This window comes from Paroedura picta, chromosome 7, assembly GCF_049243985.1.
Source record: "Paroedura picta isolate Pp20150507F chromosome 7, Ppicta_v3.0, whole genome shotgun sequence".
Classification (NCBI taxonomy): Eukaryota; Metazoa; Chordata; class Lepidosauria; order Squamata; family Gekkonidae; genus Paroedura; species Paroedura picta.
In genome coordinates this window covers 47606044-47621467 of record NC_135375.1, presented here as the reverse complement: position 1 = coordinate 47621467, position 15424 = coordinate 47606044, and the positions used below count along the sequence as shown (strand labels likewise).

Sequence of the window (15424 nt, the reverse complement as noted above, 5' to 3'; positions counted from 1 at the left end):
GTTCCATTGACATGCATTTGTCTTAGAGAATTTTAAGTAGCCTGACAAACCTTACTTCTCCCTTTCTGTTTCACCTCGACATAAATCATTTCATTTTTAGATCCATTATGCAAAAGTCAAAAAGTGGCTCCATTTTTAATAAGTTAGATGAATTGCAATTCAGTTTTATAAAAAGTAATGGAGTGAGAGGCTCTTCAGCCTTGTTAATTGGGTTAAGTCAATTCAGCCTTCCATGCAAGCCAAGAGAGTCATTAGGGGAAATGCCACCCAATATTACATAGCAATGAAGTCAAAGAGGATAAGTTTCACCCTGATTCTGTATAATAACATCTAATCTACATTAAAATCACCATTTAAAATTAGGAATGAGAGGTGTGTAAGGGCCAGCAAGTATGGCACTCAACTTTAAACTAAGTTACAGCCTTCTAAACCCATTGACTTAATGGACTTAGAATGGTGCAGCTGTGTTAAGGACTGAACTGCCTAGTCTGGGTACACAGACAATGGTGATTGGTATGAATCCTACAGTTTTAACTAGAACTAAGTGAAATTAATTCTGCAGCACTATCATATTATCTAGCACAGTAGAAGACAGAAGGTAGACCATGGTCCACAGGCAAAACACTGACCGATTTTTCATAAACCATTGAGCACTTGAAGACTAACAGGATTTTAAGAATAGATTCAAGTGGGTACTAGTAGTTACATATAGTTCTCAACTCAAGACAGTACAACGCATCATCAGTGACTTACAACCTCTACTGGATAATGACAGTTCTCTTTCCCAATCACTGGGGGGGGTAAACCTGTTCTTTCACACTGACAACCCCCCAATCTCAAACAACTCCTCACCCACAACAATGCAACATCTAATGTGAACATGGATACTGGTATTAGAGCTTGCAACAAACCCAGATGCCAACTTTGCTGCCACAATCACTTCAATGACACAATTACTGAACCTAACAACATCACCTACACCATCAAAGGCTTATACACTTATTCATCCTCAAACATTGTATATGCCATCAAGTGCCAACAATGCCCCTCTGTTCTCTACATAAGGCAAACAGGTCAAACCTTCCGCCAAAGGATCAATGGACACAGGTCTGACATTAAAAACCACAAAACAGAAAAACCTGTAGGGGAACACTTCAACCTTCCAGAACATTCAATAAGGGACCTCAGAGTAGCTGTTTTATTGCAAAGGAACTTCAAGAACAGACTAGAAAGAGAGATTGCAGAAATGCAATTTATTACAACACTTTGTTTTACTTTTCTGACACACATGTGATGCACTCTCACTGCAGAGTAAAACAGTAGCTGAGAGTGGTGTTCTTAGATATCACATATCTTAGAAGGTGGTGCTACAAAAAGAAATATTATACCAGTGTTTGTTGGGGCTACACCTAACAGATTTCCCTTCACCACACAGCTATACTTCATAATTGGTTTTATATAAGAGTGCATTATTCAATAATATTGACCACTGAGGAAGACCTAGTAGGGTCGAAATGTGTTTGGTCTATTTGTGTGCAGTTAGAACTGTATCATTTTTAAAATATGGTTTGTAACTTGTTTTTAAATCTAGGGCCATTTTACACAAGGGAATTTCAGCAAAATCCTTATCAGATGCTGACGCTTTAAAATCATGGTTTCAGATGACGCTGTCAGCCTCCCCCCCCCCCCCGAGTGTCAGTTTTGCTCCATCTGCCGATTTGTAGCGGAAGCTGGGAAATTGGTTAAACTGCATTCCCCTGGTCAAAACCTGACAGATGGCGCAATCACCCATTAAGTTTCAGTGAGGAGGTGTCATCAGTACTCATTTTGCCATGAAGATGTCCCTCCCCTGGTCCTGCCTACATGGATTCAAGGGAATGGGAGGCGGGTGTTTTCTAAAAACAGAGAATGTTGAGTAGCAATGCATAATCGCAAGTCTCTTTAGAGCCCTTTCAATTATCTGGCTGCCCCCTTGCTCTATACGTGAGCGAGTGTGTCACATTGTATTTTTTGTTCTTTTTCATTGTGGTGTGCATGTAGAACTCCAGTAAAACACCTCCCTTTTTTTGTTTGTGAATGACTGGAAAGTCCAGGTCCCCCCCCCCCCTGCTGCTGGAGGGGCTGACCTGGAGGTTGCCAAATCCAGACAACTGCCTGGGAAGAGCAGAGACCACAATTGGAATCAACTCTCCAAGGCATAAATTTTCACTATCACTGACAAATCTTTTGGCCCCAAAGCCTCACTTCTTTGCTTCTGAGAAGGGGCTGCCATTTGGGAAGATTTGCACAGCAGTCTCTAAATATAAGTTTGTGCTATGAAACTATCAAAACTTGAAGACAGAGCTGCGACAGATAACTAATGCCTCTGTGAACAAATTAAATTGCGTTGCAATGATTACTTCGGTGTTTGTTTGTTTTTTAAGGAGGTATGGAGGCGGGATTTGCGTGGCTAGCCAAGGCTGATTGGTTGTCCGGTTGATTGGCAGGCTCAAGGTGGGAGAGGGAAGTTTGTGGCATTTTCATTGCTCCTCGGCAAGGTGAGGAATGCTGGAGGAGAAACAGTCCTGCTAGGAAAACAGAGTTTTTGGCCAGGTGAGAAATGACAATGGAATGCTACAATATACAACAATGGAATATTCAGTGTTGGTTACGGATTTCTACCAGCTGTGTGGAATGGGGGCTAATATTGGTGCACTTTAATAAATAATTGTTTAAATTTTATATTGTTTTATAGCTCAACTTTTGAGTTCCGGACAGATTACTAATATACCATAATTAGCGTTTGCCTCATATTTCCACTGTTATGATGGTAGTTCATAAGTCTGAGGAAGAGTGCATGCACTCAAAAGCTCACACCTTGAATAAATCTTTGTTGGTCTTAAAGGTGCTATTGGGTGAGGATTTAAGAAACATTAGTGATCTTATGATGGTCTCATACAACAAGGCATATACATTCTTAAACAGAAGATTAAATGCAAATTCACTAAACTTTGTACATTTAAACCAAAATAGTAGACTACAGATATCCTAGGTTTTTTTTTTTTTAAAGCAGGCCATCCAAGACTAAAGTCATTCACTAAAGGAGGTGGCCAGATTGTAGCTGTTTTAAAAGCAAATATGGAGGATGGTCCACATGGGAAAACCACTCTTGGGCAAAAAGCTGCCATGGGTAAAAGCTGCCATGGGTAAGATGGGTATAGATATGAGACAGGAATCTTGTTAAAATGCTAATGTAATGATCAATTTGAAATCTAAAAATATAATAATTTAATTTAGACCTTTACCAAACCTTTATAAAATCACGCACACTATTAGACTTGAGCATAATGCAATATATAAATACTTGGCAATTTTGCTCTTGTTAGTTTTGGGCATTTTTTTGCCCTGCATAACATTCTTAGCTGACTAAAAGCTGTAAAAAAAAAAAGAAAGCACTTCAGTTTTAAAAAGAATTGCAGCTGAATAAGGTAGAAGTCATCCTTCTTCAGAATTTCTTTTCAGAACAGCTTGTTTGTTTTTTCCATCTACTATTTAATATGTAATGTTGGCCAGAGAACCACAGAGAAGGTGTACTTGTGGATTAGAGCCTTTTAAAGTGATTAGGAAATACTTCAGCATTTGATAAGTGGGTTGAACTGGATTTGACCTCTTGCATGGTGATAACAAGCAATGCCTGCGAGCACTTTCCAGAAGATTAGCAAAGCTGTTGCTTTCACTAGACAAAATCAGGAGCCAAATACTTTAAAAATGCTTCTGTTTCTCACTTAAAATTGCTTATGCGTGGGTCAAAAATCTAACAAGACCAGTGCCGAGTTGTTGAACTATCACTACACAACCTACTCTATATATTTTATTGCAAAATTGGTGCATAAGGAAACCCTTGTTCCTTACCCAGAAAGATTCTGACTAGATATTAATTTAATTTCAGCCCTGATCATTCTATACACCCCACACTGTGAAAGGATGAAACACAAAGCTACAGTTTAATAGAGCTATAGACCTTGTGTTTGCAGCCCTCCAAATGGTACACCCGCCCCACTCCTGGAGAGCCTTGGCTTGTTCCTGAAGTGGGATGTAGTCTAGGGAGAAAAGGTTGAGATGGACTGCGTGTGTGTGTGTGGGGGGGTGTGCCTGCAGATGCTGTTGTGCATTCCAGAGTGGCTGGTTTGGGTTTCTCCCGCTGCCCTCCACATGGTTCACCGTCTTCTCCGTCAGGTTCCCCATCCTGTTGAGGGACTTGGCTGCCTCCATGAGGACAAGATTGCTCCTCTCCATGGAGGAACTGAAGACTTCCCTGTTCAGCTTTGCCTTCTTCCAGGACCACCTGGAATCGTCCCGGTTCAGCCTTGCTTCCCCCCTGTTATCCTCCTGCCAGCTGGTAAAGAACTCCCTTTCCTGTTGCAGTATCCCCTTACCCAGTGCCCTGGCTTGGTGCATGTCTTCTTCCCCCTGTTCCAGGAGGCTGTGCCCCAGGGTACATGCTTCTGCCTCCTACTGTCCCTTTACAGCCACTCCTCAGCTGACTGCCCACTAAGAGATGCAATTCAGCCTCCTTCTCCTCTGCCTCCTCTCCTGAGTTTGCACCTGGAAAAAAGGAAAAGGGTTTTTGGGGGAGGAGAGGGGAGGGTAAATGCATGGAATTCTCCCAACCAGTGCTCTTTGTGTTGCCACTCAGCACTTACCTCTGACCATCAGCAGGCCTCTTCCTGCTGCTGAGACTAGTTCTTCCATGGCAGGGCAGGATCAGTGGCCATGGTCATACATAGTGTGACAACATGCAGGATCCAATGGAATGACCAACACTGTGTTGTTGGATACAGAGAAAGGGATGCTTACCACCAGGCATCTCTTGGCATGCTGGGACAATATTCCTCCTGGCCATAGCCACAGGCTGCACCCTCAGACGTGTTGGTGGGATATAGTCTAGGGAGAAAAGTTTGGCCAGACATCAGAAGCAGTTCAAAGCAAGAACTGAGTATCACAGAAGAGGTTTTGTGAAGCCTTCTGTTCAAATGGAAACCTTCCCCTGGGCAAAGAATCCTCTCTCATGAGTTTCCAGGAGAACTAAGACCTTCCCTCTCCCATCCCAAGACCAGCTGATAGGCAACAGCACCCACCTATCTCCAATGCAGATGAATCACTGCCCTGCAAGTCTTCCCTGAAAGGAAACATCTGGGATTCAAGGGGTGCTGGCCTGGGAGGAGGATGACTGTGAATTAAAACCATAGGTTATGGGCAGCAGCCCAGAAAAGTTTCATTGGGCTGCCAGGTAGATGCACAGAGGGTGGGAGGGGTAGGGGACATGAGTGGGAAAGTCACCAGTGATCTAACACATGGCTAAAGATGGAGAAGCTCTGGATGGGCGGAGGTTTTTCCTCCAGTGTTCCCTCTCAATTCAGGGGAAATAATCCAAAATTCCCACTCTTTTTTTTAATGTAATTATGTCATTTGTTAATAAGAGCAATAATGATGGTTGCCCACCCTGTACTCCTGCTTCAATCAGGGGCAACAAAGTGTACAAAAGATAGTTATAACTGCAGACATATCCAATCAGGAACTGGAACAGAAAGTCTCATCAGTGATTATTGCTTAGGAGGACTGCCCTGGTTTTACCTGCTTGCTGCAGGAACTATAGAACACCCATGCTGTAGGATTTGTTTACACTGTAAAGTTCCTATGAAGGACTATGCTGAAGTACAGAACAATTGGACCGCTAGCAACAATGCCATTAATAGATACCTTTTTTTGTTTTAAATACTAGTTCTTGCTTTTCTTTGGTTTTATCTAAATTCCTTTTATAAAAATAACTAGAGATGAATGCTCCACGAGAAAAGCCAGTCAAAATAATTGTTTGGTGAATTATTCACACTTATAGAAACAATACTTATCATTGTTATAAGTTGAACCAATTTATGATTATACGTTAACAGTGTAATTTCATTCTTTTCACAATAACACCTAATTTGCTATTGTAATTAGCATAATTATTAAACCTGCCAATAATTAAAGTATCTTTCTGTTCCAATGAAGTTAATACCTTAAAACTCCTTGACCATTATCTGATCTATGAATGACAAACCCCAGAAGAGACTGATAGATGGATAAAGCTTTGTCTCACCATCCCCAAATAAAGATGCCACACACAATAAATAGTTTCAAACTTAACCTGATCTGCCCTTTATTAATACCCAGCCCTCACTATAGATTCTCTACTTAACAGGCTGCCAGAGGTATCCTAGCATTAATAGTCAATTAATAGTCAATCCAACCCTGTCTCCAAGTGTGAGATAACCTTGATTTGACAGCTACTCTTCTTAGAAAAAGTATGCCAAAGGGAGCTGTTGCTCTATCACCCTTACCCCACAGGCAAACATTAGGGTCTAGAGTAGGGCACTTCGGCCACCAAAGTGCCAGCATTGTGGCACAGGAGGAGGGGTGGTGCTGGCACACCAGTTGGCGCATGTCTGCACATGGGTGCCGACTGGTGCACCGTCCCCTCCCCCCCCCCATGCTACAGTGCTGGCTGCTTCGGGCGTGAACGGCCGCTTCGGTGGCCAAAGTGCTCAACACTAGCTGGTGAAGTCACGGCAGTGAGGAGAGATTGACAAACTCCCATTGTAAGATACCTTAAATTGTTTATCATAGATCCCTAACTTAAACAAAAGCGCACGCCATTTCTGGCAACTAGGCTCAATTAGAACAACCCACCCAGATTAAGTGATTAAAGTAAATCAGACAATTTTTTTTTCTCAGGACATTTTAAACAGTTCAAATATTCCCTGTTTGTCCCTAAAGCAACCAGTTATCCCCACTTTGCTGAAATGTATGGATGGGTTGGCAGCTGTGAATGGGAACTGCCATTACTCAGAAGGAGAAAGTCTATCAGATTTGCTTATTCTTCAGTGACTATTAGTGGAATGCACAGTCTCACAACATGCCTCCTCGAGAGGTCTGCCTTCTTTGGAAAAGCTGGGGATGTGCCCAAACTATTACTAGACAGGTAGCTCAACCCCCTTTAATAATCACCCCCAATGAGTCACTGTATAGAGCTGTTGGGGCTGGAGACTCAAACTCTGCTTTATTCACATGATGCCATCGCTTATTCATGTCCTAATATACATAGACATGTCCTAATATACATCAGGTAGAAGTTTCAAAGTTGCCTTTTAATTGACGTTTTATTGAAGAACTGTTTCCTTTATTCAGGCATTTGGGATTCTTCATTACAAGCTGATCTTTTCCCCATCAGTTTTTAGTTGCTCTTCTGCCAGATGATTCACTCCACCAGTCTCATACCTTTTACGCATGGGGAATTCACCATGGATCAGCACTCATCTAGTTGCAGGGATAATCCACACTTCCAGATTATGTTGGCACCGGCCCAGGGCCAGCCCAGGGCTGGCCCAACTCAGACCCTTGGTTGCACCGCATCAACAGAACATGGATTCTTCCGCATTCTCTTCCTTGCCATGAGCACCATCAGGGCCTACATCAGGTCAGGCCTGTTTGGCAGGGCAGAGTCAGGCTGATCAGGCCTGGCTCCTTACCCAACTACAGCACCCTGGAAGGGACAAAAAAAAATGCCCTAATGAGTTCCACAGTCCTGGGCAGCACCACAGAGCCACCTGGGGCATTTTTTATGTTCAAGAAGGTAGGATTCTGTTGTAAATCAATACCACCTTCTTGAACATAAATAAAAATGTCCCACACCACCACGAAGCACAATGGAATCTCTTCACCCTAGCTGCCTAATCTGGAGGAACAAATCCAGGAGAAAATTTTTACCACTTGTAACTGGGAGAGGTGGGGTAAACCACCCCATTACAAATACCTGGCAGCAAACTGGTGTGGTGGTGCTGGTCCAGAAAGGGTCTCACGCTCTCTAAACTGAACTAATAGTATTTTTCAACTGTCCCTCCCAGCTCTTAAAGAGAGAAAACCTAATCTGTATATCAGAGCTTTTAAAAAATATATATTTGTTTTCTTCATTATTACTTTTGTGACTTTGAGTGTTAATATGGTACATTGCTTGGTGTGTTCCATTGGGGGCTTGTACCAAATATTCCAGGATGATCTATCATAATGTTGTGAATTTTGGCTGTGTCCTTATTACATAAGGCCATAAGAATATTAGAAAACCCTGATGGATCAGATCAATGATCCATCCAGTGCAACATCCCACATCACACAGGGACCAACCAATTCTTCTGGATGGCCAGCAATAGGGTATTGAGGCTGAGGCTTAACCTCTGACTCCCCCACCATGTCTAGTAGCCATTGATAGATTTATCCTCCATTTGAAAGCTGTTTATTGCTATAGCTGTATAAATCCTTAGGCAGTGAAATCCACATTTTAATCACTCAGTGTAAGTAGCATCCTGAACCTACCAGCTATCAGCTTCATTGGATCCTCTCATAGAATCATAGAATCATAGAGTTGGAAGGGATCTCATGGGTCATCTAGTCCAACCCCCTGCACTATGCAGGACACTCACATCCCAATTGCTCATCTATTGTAACCTGCCACACCTTTGCCTTCACAGAATCAGCTTCTCCATCAGATGGCTATCTAGCCTCTGCTTAAAAATTTCCAAAGATGGAGAACCCACCACCTCCTGAGGAAGCCTGTTCCACTGAGAAACCCCTATGTCAGGAACCTCTTGGGCCCTCCGATTGTCAGTCGGGTGGCAAGGGACCAATTGCAAGCCGCGCTGCGCGTCGGACTCACTAATCAGGAGGCCCAGCAATGCCCTGCCGCCACCTCTCTGCCACCTCAACCCGGCCCACACGCCCGCGTCCGGATTGCGCCGCCACCCACCGTAGCTGTGGCTGGCTGTGGAGGTGCCCCCGACTGTGGCACCAGTCCTTCCTCCGCACACATACGGCCCGCCCGGCCTTGGGCCCGCCGCTCGCACTTGCACCACTTCGGCCAGCGCTGCGCCCACCGCTGAAGCTGCTCACTTTCCCGCCAACGCTAGCAGCCATGGACCCGCAGCCTTCCAGCTTGCCTCCTGCTCTGGGTAAGCGGTTGCCCACGACGACGCCCCGCCGGCCCCAGGCCGAGCCTCCCCAGCCCCACTAGTGCCCGCTGCATTCCAACTGCAGTGGGCCTATTTACTAGTCATAGAATAATACAGTTGGAAGGGACCTAATGGGTCATCTAGTCTAACCCCCCTGCACTATGCAGAACACTCACAATCCTATCGCTCATGAACTGTAGCCTGCCACCCCCTTAAGCTTTCACAGAATTTCACATCCTCTCTGTCAGATGGCCATTCAGCCTCTGCTTAAAAATTTCCAAAGACGGAGAACCCACCACCTCCTGAGGAAGCCTGTTCCACTGAGAAACCCCTCTAACTGTCAGAAATTTTTCTGGATGTTTAGATGGAATTTCTTTTGAATTAATTCCATCCCATTGGTTCTGGTCTGTCCCTCTTGGGCAAGAGAGAACAACTCTTCTCCATCCTCTATATGGCAGCCTTTTAAATATTTGAAGATGGTTATCAGATCCCCTCTCAGTTGTCTCCTCTTCAGGCTAAACAGACCAAGCTCCCCCAACCTTTCTTCAAACTTCTTGGTCTCCAAACCCCTCACCATCTTTGTTGCCCTCCTCTGGACATGCTCCAGTTTGTCTACATCCCTCTTCAACTGGGGTGCCCAAAACTGAACGCAGTACTCCAAGTGAGGCCAAACCAGAGCAGAGTACAGCAGTACCATCACCTCCCGTGATCTGGACACTATACTATGATTGATACAGCCCAAAATCCCATTTGCCTAATTAGCCACCAGAATCAGAATCAGAATACCTTTATTGGCATAAAATTGCAAAGCATAAAATGAAATTTTCAAACAGTTTCAGATGTAAAATCTATCGTAAAAGATTTTCATTTAAAATTGCCAGTAAAAACTTTGCTACTTTTATAATAGTTGCTCTGTCCCTCACATTTAATATCATTTTAATACAGTGTTTCTCATTAACACAGCTGAATTTCAATTTCTTCAGATGGTTAGCTAACGGGCGACGAAATATTTCAAACTTAGGACACACCAGAAGTATATGATGCAACGTGTCAGGGACACTACATCCATGTAAACAGTATCTCTCCTGAGGAGGGATCTTCAAAAATCTACCTCGGGTGACATTTGAAGGAAAGATGTTTAAGCGAGCTACTAGAAATGCTCTTCTTAACTGGTGTGTTTCCAAAATTTGGAGATACATGGGCATGGATTTGTAAGATGAGATGTCCAGACCCATAATTTGAAGTTTTTTTGACATTTTGCCCAGCCAGCTGAAAGAATAAGGGTCACTCAAAAGGTTAATTAACAAACTACCCGTTTGAGCATGGAAATGAATTTTTAACCAGTATTTAAAGGACTGAGACCAAGCCCGGGCTTCTAGACTCTGTTGGCCAAGTTCTGCTACAAGTGTATGATTGGCCCCACAGTTTGGGACTCCTAGCAGATTTCTGAAAAAGAAAGATTTAGCCACCAAGTCACAGTTCTGACTCATGTTCAATGTATGTTTTACTAAGAATCCTATATCCTTTTCGCACATGCTACTGCCAAGACAAATCTCCCCCATCTTATATTGATGTATTTGGTTTTTCCTATCTAAATGAAGAACTAAATGAAGTCCCTATTGAACTTAATTTTATTCCATTTAGCCCACTTCTCGAGCCTATCAAGATCATTCTGTATTCTGATTCTGTCTTCTGTTGTGTTTGCTACCCCTCCCTGTTTAGTATCGTCTGCAAATTTAATGTATCCCTCTAATCCTTCATCCAAATCATTTATAAATATGTTGAACAACACAAGCCCCAGGACAGATCCTTGGGGTACTCCACTTGTCACTCTTTTCCAAAAAGATGCTGAACCATTAACAGGTACCCTCTGGGTACGATCTCACAACTGTTATTGATCCACCTGACAGAATTAGGATCCATACTGCATTTGACCAACTTGTGAGCAAGAATATCATGTGGAACCTTATCAAAAACTTTACTGAAATCCAGATAAACTATGTCCATGGCATTCCCCTGATCTAGCAAGGTAGCTACTTTCTCAAAGAAAGAGATAAGGTTGTTCTGACAGGACTTGTTCTTGCAAAACCCATGCTGAGCCTTAGAAATCACAGCTCTCAGTTCCAGCTGCTCAAGGACCGAGTATTTGATTTAGGTTTTCTAATGCTCCCCCTACAATTATTGGTTATTTGTTTATACTCATCCTTGGTAATAAGGCCTTCCATCCATTTCCTAAATTATTCTTTTTTATTCCTCAAATCTTTTGACAACTGCTTATAGAGCCAACTTGGATTCCTTAGGCTCCTCTCATCTTTTCTTCTCAAGGGAATTGTTTATACTTGAGCCTTCAGTATTTACTTTTAAGAAACTCCCAGCCCTCTTGGACTCCCATCTCTTTAAGTCTTTCCGACGACGGGACTCTATGCAACATACCTTTAAGTCTCTGAAAATCTGCTTTCCTGAAGTCCAGTCTATACGTACAACTACCTAAAGGTTTCCCACGATTGAAAATTCCAAAAGCACATGGTCACTGCTACCAAGTGTGCCCACTACTTGCACCTCATCTACCAGTTCTTCCCTATTGCTGAGAATTAAGTCTAAAATAGCAGAGCCCCTGGTTCCCCTCTCTACTTTCTGGGAAATGAAGCTGTTGGCAAGACAAGTTAAGAATTTAATGGAGTTTCTATTTTTTAGCAGAGTTGGTCTTCCAACAGATATCTGGGTAATTGAAGTCACCCATGTGACCACTGTTTCCCCCTTTTTTGAAAATTGTGTAATTTTGTCTAGCAGTATCTCATTCAAGTCCTCTGACTGGCTTGGTGGTCTATAGCAGACCCCCACAATAATACCACTCTCATTTCCTACTCCTTTTATATTTATCCAAATACACTCAACTGAACTTTCATATTTCTTCACAAGTATAAAGATTCCTAACATATATTGCTACACCTTCCCCCTTCTTTGCTTATCTATCCCTCAAATTCTAGCATTTTGAAAGAGGGAGAGGAAATCCCTATGTCAGCTCTCTGCACCCCATTCATATTTTTATAAACCTTTGTAACTGGGTTAACGGTTCAGAAAGGCTGGATGTCATTCATTACTAATTTTTCTTGTTCTTCAGTATTGGGAAATTGGCTGAGATGACACCTCCTGGCTTAAAGGGGTGAAAAAAGATTAAGATAAAATTATGTTTATTAAAACAAAGTTGTATCACATTTATCAATTTAATCAGGTCATGTTGACAAACTTTAATGCATTGTTTTCTTTCTTTTTTAAAAGAATGGTTTTCATTCAGAGTGGGCAGCAGGGACTCTATAGTAATATCCACACATAGCTAGAATGGGTGGATGTGGAATGGTCTAGTAGAGATCGATCATGTCAGAGCTCAGAAGCTTTGTCTTGGCAGCACTTGACATACACACAGAGTGGAGAAAAGGAAGTATACTTTTAAGTCCATAGATTTAGAGTCAATCTTCCAGTTTGGCCATAGAGTGGGAAATAAGCATAAAATACCATAATGTAACCCAGTGGTCCCCAACCCCTGGTCCGGGGACCGGTAGCGGTCTGTGGACCAGTTGGTACTGGGCTGCGGCTCCTCCTCATCCTCCTCCCCAACTCCTGCCTCAGGGGTTTCCCTGCCACTCTGCTGCCGGCTCACCTTTGGTGCTCTCCAGTGGCCACCATTGCTGGGGCTCCCCCTTGGCATGGCACTGTGCAGCTGCTGCGGGCAATGGGAAGTCAGGGGTGCCGGCGGGAAAGCAAGTGGAGCAGGGGCTCAGGTGGCAGCGGTGACGTCCCTCAGCAAAAGACTACCTCCCCCCCCCGGGCATCAGTAAAATTGTCAAGCGTTGACCGGTCCCCGGTGATAAAAAGGTTGGGGACCACTGATGTAACCCATTCAAAAACTTGGGAAGTGAAGCTTACAAAAATTAACATAAAGAAATTCATTTAAATTTTGTTAAAGATATCATACCCCCAATATATATATACATACAAAGATATCATACCCCCAACACATATATACATATATACATATATAAATCTGATATAAAACTAGTAGAAAAAACACTTAATAGCAGCATAGAATATGCACCCATTTTTTCAAACAAGTGGTAGGAACAATTAAAACATACATGTTCATTGCCTAGTAGGCTATACTTGTGAGGAATAAATAAACAGAATGTTAGGAATTCACTCTGAATGAGCTTAGAGGCATACTTCGATTCATTATCACTTCATATATCCCAGAGTGTAAAGGAAGGTTTAGGCACTTTCCAAATGCTCTGACAGATTATTTAGTCCTGTAAATAAAGAGTGTTTCTGTGGAACACCATTAAAATGCCATCAGATTTGGAAGCATTTATGTCCTGAAGATCCTTGAGACAATACCTCTGCAGTTGGAGAAAACATGCTGCTGTGAGTTGCTAAAGCAAAATGAAAGATCTGCTAATTAGTCCTGTGCCTAATTATATTTTGCTAAGCAACTATTCTGATCTAAGTGATCATAAAACTATCTGTTTCCTCTTTGGAAAAAGTGGGTTATCAATGATCCTAAAGTAGTCACTTGGGAGAAAGAGTCCCTTTTTTCCTGAAAGAATCACTGACTTCAGTTGATTTTATGCTGACTAAAATTACTACAAATGATGAAATATAATAAAATTAAAAATGTTGTGTCATGGTGACACTTGAAGGAATTTGGGTGAATGGTGGGCATTTAGAAAAGTACATTTTTAGAGTTTATATCATTATTACCTGTAAAGGGAAGCATGTAAAAAAGTTAAACAGCATGTTTTGCTGATGGAGGTGCTTTTGAGAAAACCAGGAGATGCTTCCAGTGACTGAGTCCTTTGCTTGCACCACCTTTTCCAGTAACTTTAAGAAGTGGGTTCTGTAGCATTCCACAAAGCTGCTCACCAAATGCATATCTAGCAGCAAGTCCTCCAAAGTTTTACAGATAAATGCTTGACACATAAATGCTTGAATTTAGGGTGCTAAAAAAAATCACAGTGGTTTGGCCCATATTCTTTTTTAGTGGGACAATTTTTCATTCAGCGGTTTGGCTGTCTGTGAGCTTGAGCCTGTATGGTAGATGATTGCTTATTTTAATGGTACAGCACAATGCAATCAGTACTTGGGGTGTGCATTTGGATATTAAAAAAATCCAATATGAAATACATTCTGAAATGTCTTATTTTGTTTTGGACAAGAAATACCAAAACAAGGCCCACCAGGTTTTGCAGAATTTCTGAAATACATGCAAATTCTGGGCTTTAAGATTTATTCTTTCTCTCTGACCAGACTATTATCAATAATTGCAGCATCTCTGGCTTGACAGTAATTTTTTGTCAAAGGAGAGAAAGGCAACTAAGAACATCTTATTGAGTAGCCACTCAAGTGGGGTGGGACCCTTTTGTAGAAGTTTCTGAACAATTGGAAGATCTATAGAAGGGAGGGTAGATGACATTTACTCTAGTGTTGAGATCAGTGGGTTGGACAGTTCAATTGGAATTACCCGAAGGAAACTTTTGCCACCAATATTTGGTCAAACGATAACTGGTCCAGAAAGCCTATTTCTCCATACGAATAATGGGACAGATATGTAATCAGAAATATTGCAATCAACACTTTTCTTGAAACAAAGTTATAAACGTACTCCAAAAATTTAATAAAGGAAGAACTGTGCCCCTTCAGAAATTATTAACTGAAATTAAAATCATCAACCTTATAGTGCACACTCCTAATCAGTAGCAGTTCATGTATGCACACTGTCACACAGCCAGATGGGAACCCACAGACCTGTCATTTCTGTACTCCACTCAACAGCCCATCATTTAAATAAAGGATGAGCAAACCAGTCAGCTAGTAATTATAAATAAACATTGAGATTTTTTTCAGTAGTTTTGCAATTTGCCGTTCATCTGTCTGTTATCAAGATTATTTTCCAAAGTTGTGGCACAGCTTCTGGGAAATGAGTCCTGTCTCCTTTTTTGACCCAACCATGCATGATCTTAGGGAAGAATATATTTTACCTAATACGGCAATGCAAAAGTGGCTGCAAAGCAGAAAGAAATGGGCCACCATCACCACCACCACCACCACTGCACAGTCACAAAGCTGTTTGGCAGCTGCTCAAGTCAGACAGCAGTGAAGTGAGGAGATTTGAGTTCAGCTTACAAATGATCATGGCTGTCAAAAACAAGACGTTCTCCTGTGGAACATGTTTGCCACATAATCTGCAGCATTTCTAGGGCCAACACAATTTATATTCAAACGTGCTGCCAGCTGAAAGCAGGAACTTAAATTGCTTGCAGGCAGATGGCTGCAGATTAATAAAGCAGTTTCCTGTGGAATCCAATTCTACAAAGTTCTCTGAAGTCATCAGTAGACCACAAAGTAATTTACAA

General features: G+C 42.2%; 1 long non-coding RNA gene across 1 annotated transcript in view; it reads left to right on the top strand.

Annotated features, from left to right (window-relative positions):
* The window catches only part of LOC143841782 (uncharacterized), a 201062-nt gene that overhangs the window by 44869 nt on the left and 140769 nt on the right, over nt 1–15424 (top strand). The window lies entirely within an intron of this gene.